This window comes from Hylobates moloch, unplaced genomic scaffold (assembly GCF_009828535.3).
Source record: "Hylobates moloch isolate HMO894 unplaced genomic scaffold, HMol_V3 SCAFFOLD_2, whole genome shotgun sequence".
Lineage (NCBI taxonomy): Eukaryota > Metazoa > Chordata > Mammalia > Primates > Hylobatidae > Hylobates > Hylobates moloch.
The window spans coordinates 33,344,388-33,351,106 of NW_026652277.1; positions in this window are offsets into that span (position 1 = coordinate 33,344,388).

A 6,719-nucleotide genomic window follows, 5' to 3' on the forward strand; every position below is an offset into this window, starting at 1 on the left:
TATGGTGGCTTTAAGTGTAGAGATGGGGTGGCAAATGCTGTGAATGCAGAATGTAAAATTGGTAACTAAGAAATGGTACAGACACCTTAAGCAATATATTTTCCTAGCAGATATATATATATATACACATATACAAATGTATATTTTTGCAAAATTGTTTTCAGTCTAGAACTTTTCTATTAACCACCATGTCTTAAAATCAAGTCTAGAATCCTAGCATTAGTTTAATATTTTGAATATGTAAAGACCTGTGTTAATGCTTTGTTAATGCTTTTCCTACTCTCAGGGGAAGGATTTGCATTTTGAGGTTTATCTCTAAATGTGACATGCAAAGGTTATTCCTGGTAAAGGAGGTAGCTGTCTCCAAAAAGGCTATTGTTGCAATATCTACATTCTATTTCACATTATGAAAGACCTTAGACATAAAGTAAAATAGTTTATCATTTACCGTGTGATCTTCAGTAAGTCCCTCAGGCTCTCTGAGCTTGTTCATCCTTTGTTTTGAAAAAATTACTCAACCAACCCATTACAGCTTAACCAAGATTAAATGGGTTGATGTTAATGAAAGAGCTTCGCCTATTAAGAAGGGCCATGTAAATGTGGGTAACCTGATTGTTTTGTCAAAAATGCTAAAGCGGGGTGGGGGGTGGCGCAGTGGCTTATCCCTGTAATCCCAGCACTTTGGGAGGTCAAGATAGGTGGATGACCTGAGGTCAGGAGTTCGAGACCAGCCTGGTCAACATGATGAAACCCCATCTCTACTAAAAATACAAAAATTAGCCAGGCATGGTGGTGGGTGGCTGCAATCCCAGCTACTCAGGAGGCTGAGGCAAGAGAATCGCTGGAGCCTGGGAGGCGGAGGTTGCAGTGAGCAGAAATCTTGCCACTGCACACCAGCCTAGGTGACAAGAGCAAAACTCTGTCAAAAGAAAAGAAAAGAAAATGCTGAAGGAGTTACTCAGGGTCAAGAAAGTTTTCAGAATGTCCCTAACATATCATCATGGGACACTACCTGTTGCTGGGTGCTCTGCGGCTTTTACACTGATGCTGATGGTGTGAGATCCAGAAAAAGAAAATGGAGTTCTACATGCCCATCTCACAGCAGGGTCATCAAATCCTGCTAGTGACACAGGAGCTGACATCCAGCTCCCACCCTCCTTCCTCCCAGGTTCGGGGAGCAGGTAGAGTGGGAGCCATTAGGTGGGCTCTGCCAGTGTTGTCATAGAGTGGCAAGTCCTCCATGGGATGGGAGTGGCATGTGGGAGCCTTCTGCATCATGCACTATGAAAAAAAAATTTACTATGGGGCAAGTGGTTAATATAGTTAAGTGATTGTGTGTGTGTGTGTGTGTGTGTGTGTGTGTGTGTGTGTGTATATATATATATATTTTCCAGTGTAGAAAGTATTGGCTAGGTCTGTAATCAAGTAATCCACAGAAGTGCCTTCATATGTGCTGAAACAGGATTATGAGAGGGACAGACACAGGACTGAAGACAGGGAGAAAATGTGCATGGCTGTAAGAATATATTGCTTTGATTCTTTGACTTCTCATGATATATGAAAACAAATAAAGCAGGGGGTTGACTTCAATAATATCATGAACATATTTAAAATGAAATTCTGAGCATGGAGAAAAATTTCAAATCCTGGTATAGACAAATAATCTAAAAATATAGATAAGGAAAAAATGTTTTCACATATATGATTGACCAAAAAAAAAGATATTTCTAAAATCCTGGTGCTTTTTCATTTAAAAATAGACAACCAAAGAGGAAAATGAACAATGATGGAAATTCATGGAAGAGGAAATTAAAATGGCAAAATAGCATATTAAATGGCACTGAGCCTTGGTAGTGATCAAAAAAAAAAAAAGCAAAATGAGATATTACTGCTTACCTATTAGCTTACGCTGTTGGTAGAAATGTGCATTGTCATAGGTTTCTGACAAACAATTTGTGATTTTTATTAAAATTTTAAACACGCATATCCCAAGCAATATCACACTTGGGAATCGACTGTGTAATTATAATTATCTGTGTATAAGAATATAGAAACAAGGCTATTAGCTGCAGCCTTACTGGTAGAAGAAACAAAAATTTTTAAACTCTCTGATTGATTGACAGAATAAGAAATGATAACTCCCAATTTTGAATGAGAATCTTATAAAAAAAAAAAAAATAGGGGACTGGCCATTGTGGCTCATACCTGTAACCCCAGTGCTTTGGGAGGCCGAGGCAGGTGGATCACTTGAGCTCAGGAGTTCGAGACTAGCCTGGACAAAATGGCAAAAACCTGTCTCTACAAAAAAACACAAAAATTAGCCAGGCATAGTGGCATGCAACTGTATTCCCAGCTACTTGCGAGGCTGAGGTGGGAGGATCGCTGGAGCCCAGGAGGCACAGGTTGCAGTGAGCCATGATGGCACCGTTGCACTCCCGCTTGGGCAACAAAGCAAATCCTCATTTCAAAAAAAAATTATCTAAAAATCTGGAGAAATTAATATGATGCATCAGAAAGTATAAAAAGCAAGGTACAGAATAATATGTATTATATGATCCAATTTTTGTGAAAGAAAAAACAAAAGAAATTAAAATTCCTATTTATTAGTATATAGGTTCATATGAGCATGGAGAAAGACACAGAAATGTATAAAACAGACTGTTCCCCTCAGAAACCTGGATCTGAAAAGAGTTAAAGGACTAAAGTTAACTTTTAAACCATAACTGTTTTGAACTAATATTATGTAATTCTTTACATACTATTTTTGAAAGTCTTGAATAGAGGCAGGACAATCAACTTTAACAATTTCTTCAAGAATGTCAATCACATTCTTTAATCATTTGTAGGAGCTTGACATCAATATTGTCAGTTATGATGAGATTTATGACTTTATTACTTTTTTACCTTATAAAGGAACAGTAATGAAAGATTCTAGCTGCCAACATGTATATGTAATTGTGAACTAATTTAAAGGTACTGTAATTGAGATTTTAATCACTTAAAAAAAAACTTCTGACCAAATAAAGGTCAAAATAATACAAACTATCACAGCCACTTCTGAAGCCTTGGGATGATATTACTCATAGAGTCATAGAAATGTTTTTCTTACTGGATCATTCAGAAACCTAAGATTATCAATGGCAGACATATGAGTCTGGATATAAGAAAACTCGTAGGCCTTAATAGAAAACTTTCAGAGCTATTAAACATGAAATTATTATAAGATCAAATAGATTTTTGGCTATAGACTTGCAAGATTAATGCGAACAAGCTTTTGGAGTTACCTGGTTACCTGGGTAGTCCTGGATTTTGCCTTTTTTCTCCCAAAAGGCTTATAATTGGATTTTTTTTTTTTTTTTTTTTGAGACGGAGTCTCACTCTGGCTCAGGCTGGAGTGCAGTGGCACGAGATCTCGGCTCACTGCAAGCTCAGCCTCCTGGGTTCACGCCATTCTCCTGCCTCAGCCTCCCAAGCGGCTGGGACTACAGGCGTCTGCCACCACGCCTGGCTAATTTTTTTTTTTTTTTGTATTTTTAGTAGAGACCAGGTTTCACCGTGTTAACCAGGATGGTCTAGATCTCCTGACCTCGTGATCTGCCCACCTCGGCCTCCCAAAGTGCTGGGATTACAGGCATGAGCCACCGTGCCTGGCCTCAATTCTCAATAGATTTTTTAATGATATCATGGTCTTCTTTCATGTATATAATATCTTTTCTCTTTGCAAATAATAACAGCTTTTAAAAACATTTTGTATTTTTTCACTTCATGGATTATTTCCTCTAACTTCTTTTTTCTTTGCTTTGTTTCTATCTTTCCTATTACAAAGCTAGAATCACTCCACATTTCTGATGATCTTGGTTGTCTTCTGTTGCAGGATGGGGCACTAATGAGCTATTGGGAAGCTCTGAATACAAGGGTGGCATCTGTGTCATGTGAGATTTGCTATAGAACTATCTGGTGGGATTAATTGCTGGGGAATATAATGTCAGTAAGGGTGGGTATTTTCTCTTGGGCTGGTCAGATTTTTCAAAGTTGATTTTGGAAGTTTCCGTGCAGAAGACACATGCCCAGCTGCCAGCACTCTGGGGCCCAAGAGGGCGATTGAGAAGTGAAAATCATCACAGCAGAGTAGAAACCCAAAAGAAACATAAAAGATCTCAATAAATTTACGCCATGGTGTACCTTTTCTCCAGAAGATAACTAATGAAGTGCCCCCAAACTGATAATTAATTCAAAGAAAAATGTAATATCTGACAAGCTGATGCTCTCACCCTGGGGAGAGGGAAGAGATTCCCCAGGATGAGGGTGAGGAGGCACCTCCTGCTCACATGGAGTAAGTCAAAGACTCCAGAGAGATACACAGCTGGGAATAAAATTTCCAGAGACTAGATCAATAATCATGCTGTGTCTCAAGCAATTTAAATGGAAATAAAGTTGACATGTTCTCGAAAAATATGCTAAAAAACTCAAAAGTGGCTTTAAGGCTGACATAGACATACAAAATATGTGTCCATAAAATGAATATAATAGTAGAACCTACCTCATAGAGTTATTCTGAGATTTACATGAGTACATAATTTGAACCATTTGGAACAGCAACTGGCACATGCTGAGAGTGACAAGGATATTAGCTATTATTATTCTTCAGGTTATTAAACTCTGGAGTTAGGCTTCCTGGAATCCTGGCCGCAGCACTAGCTGTGTTACATTGGGAAATTTATGCAACCTCTCTAAACCTCAATGTCTTAATCTGTACAATGTGCATGGCAATGGTATTTACCTCATAAGTTAATGCTAAACATTGCACTAAATGAGGCAATGTATGCTCAAAAACGAGCATAGTCAGCACTCCATAAATGTTAGCTATAAATAGTAATTTGTGTTTTTTACAAAAATTTATTATATTTTAACTACAAAAAGGAAAAAAAATCTCCACCATTAAAGAACTCTTCAGTTTTTAGATACTTTTATATTGCGACAACCATAGCATTTGTATTACTCTGTACTGTTTTAATAAACACTTGGTATTTCTACATCATCTCAGTAATTACACGTTTAAGCATCTGCCAAGAACATTTTCAGGATAATTTAAAATACATCAATACATCATCAAAACACTTTTGGAACATTCAGATGGTTTGTAGTTTGGCTGTCACAGAGAAGGCTGGATGGAACATCCTTGCTTTTGGATTGGGCTTCTTAGATTATTTCCCAACTCCCTTCACAGGAGGAATGTAAACAAATATTTTGCCCTCTCACACATGGTCTTCTTGGCAGGATTCCAGGCTCCACAGCCACTGCCAGACCAGCAAGTATTTCCGCTCCCTCGACATCTTGGGCTTCAGTTCCAAAATCAAAATGAAACGCTAATTGAGTAGGAATTGATGACTTTGAATGTGGGATTTTAAAAAAATTCTCTAGGAACTTAAAATGTATTCTATTTATTGCAATGGGCTATAGAGTATTTATGTATCTATTCCATTCTCAAGTTCTGTTTACTGCTACTGAAGTCCCTCTTCCAATTTTCATTTTGCTCCTCATCCCAAAACATGCTTTAAGGTTGTTATTTATGCACATATATGAAATGTTACAATTCTTTCTAGCAATCTTTACAATAATATTAATCTCATTATCTTACCAAGTTATTTAGCCCCCAAAATGAAGAATTTGAACTGAAGATAATTGCTGCAAGTTACAATATTCTTGTCAGGTCCATGTAAATTATGGACCTCTGTGGAAAAGAAGACAGTTGGGGTGGAGCCAAGATGGCCGAATAGGAACAGCTCCGGTCTCCAGCTCCCAGCCCCAGCGACACAGAAGACGGGTGATTTCTGCATTTCTGCTTGAGGTACTGGTTTCATCTCACTAGGGAGTGCCTAACAGTGGGTGCAGGACAGTCGGTGAAGCGCACTGTGCGCGAGCCGAAGCAGGGCGAGGCATTGCCTCACTCGGGAAGCGCAAGGGGTCAGGGAGTTCCCTCTCCTAGTCAAAGAAAGGGGAAACAGACGGCACCTGGAATATCCGGTCAGTCCCATCCTAATACTGCGCTTTTCCAACGGGCCTGGAAAACGGCACACTAGGAGATTGTGTCCCGCACCTGGCTCGGAGGGTCCTATGCCCACGGAGTCTCGCTGATTGCTAGCACAGCAGTCTGAGATCAAGCTGCAAGGTGGCAGCGAGGCTGGGGGAGGGGCGCCCGCCATTGCCCAGGCTTGCTTAGGTAAACAAAGCAGCCAGGAAGCTCGAACTGGGTGGAGCCCACCACAGCTCAAGGAGGCCTGCCTGCCTCTGTAGGCTCCACCTCTGGGGGCAGGGCACAGACAAACAAAAACTCAGCAAGAACTTCCACAGACTTAAATGTCCCTGTCTGACTGACAGCTTTGAAGAGAGTAGTGGTTCTCCCAGCATGCAGCTGGAGATCTGAGAACGGACAGACTGCCTCCTAAAGTGGGTCCCTCACCCCTGAGCAGCCTAACTGGGAGGCACCCCCCCAGTAGGGACAGACTGACACCTCATTCAACCGGGTACTCCTCTGAGACAAAACTTTCAGACGAACTATCAGACAGCTGAATATGTGATCTCACGAAAATCCGCTGTTCTGCAGCCACCGCTGCTGACACCCAGCCAAACAGGGTCTGGAGTGGACCTCTAGTAAACTCCAACAGACCTGCAGCTGAGGGTCCTGTCTGGTAGAAGGAAAACTAACAAACAGAAAGGAC